General features: G+C 35.6%; 1 protein-coding gene across 1 annotated transcript in view; it reads right to left on the bottom strand.

Annotated features, from left to right (window-relative positions):
• The window catches only part of LOC101313801 (protein DEHYDRATION-INDUCED 19 homolog 5-like), a 5,736-nt gene that overhangs the window by 1,020 nt on the left and 3,692 nt on the right, over positions 1-1,024 (bottom strand). The gene's annotated exons all lie outside the window — the stretch shown is intronic.

Here is a 1,024-nt window from a genome sequence, read left to right as displayed (position 1 = left end):
AAACTGATGAAACTTTAGAAATTTCAGAAACTCCAGAAAACTTAGAAACTCTTGAGACACAGCCTGAACCTAATTTTAAACCGAGAAGATCCAAAAGGGATAAAGTTCCCACTTTTGGAGCTGACAGTGACTACATGGTATTTGCTCAAGAAATTGAACAAGCACTGGAAGTAGAAACTGATCCAAAAACCTTTAAAGCAGCTATAGAAAGTGAGGATTCAGCTAAGTGGCAAGAAGCCATGGATGCAGAAATTGAATCCATGAAGGATAACAAGGTATGGGACTTGGTTAAAGATACAGGTAATCAAAAGGCAATAGGCTGTAAGTGGGTTTTTAAGACTAAGAGAGATGCTAGGGGAAATATAGAGAGATATAAGGCTAGGTTAGTAGCTAAAGGTTTCACTCAAAAAGAAGGAATTGATTATACAGAAACATTTTCTCCTATGTCTGCAAAAGATTCTTTTAGAATCATCATGGCCTTAGTAGCTCATTTTGACATGGAGTTACATCAGATGGATGTCAAAACAGCTTTCCTAAATGGTGAGCTCGAAGAGACAATATATATGAAACAACCTGAAGGTTTCATAGTTCCAGGAAAGGAGAAGATGATTTGCAAACTCAAGAAATCAATTTACGGTTTAAAACAAGCCTCTAGATAGTGGTATAGGAAATTTGATTCAGTCATATCAACTTTTGGATTTACAGAAAATATAGTGGATGAATGTATTTATCTCAAAACACAGGGAAATAATTTTATTTTTCTCATCCTCTATGTAGATGACATCCTCCTTGCTAGTAGCAATCTCAAATTGCTTAAAGACACTAAAATCTTTCTGTCAAAGCATTTCGACATGAAGATTTGGGGAAGCATCGTTTGTCTTAGGTATTGAGATAAAAAGGGATAGAAATAGTGGCTTACTTGGTTTGTTCACAAGCAAGTTATATAGAAACTGTTCTGAAACGTTTTGGAATGGAAACTTGTGCTGAAGGAGAAGTCCCTATGTCCAAAAGTGATAAATTGACT

Source organism: Fragaria vesca, linkage group LG5 (genome assembly GCF_000184155.1).
Source record: "Fragaria vesca subsp. vesca linkage group LG5, FraVesHawaii_1.0, whole genome shotgun sequence".
Lineage (NCBI taxonomy): Eukaryota > Viridiplantae > Streptophyta > Magnoliopsida > Rosales > Rosaceae > Fragaria > Fragaria vesca.
Note: the sequence above shows the minus strand (reverse complement) of the source record. Positions and strands in the feature narration are given on the sequence as shown.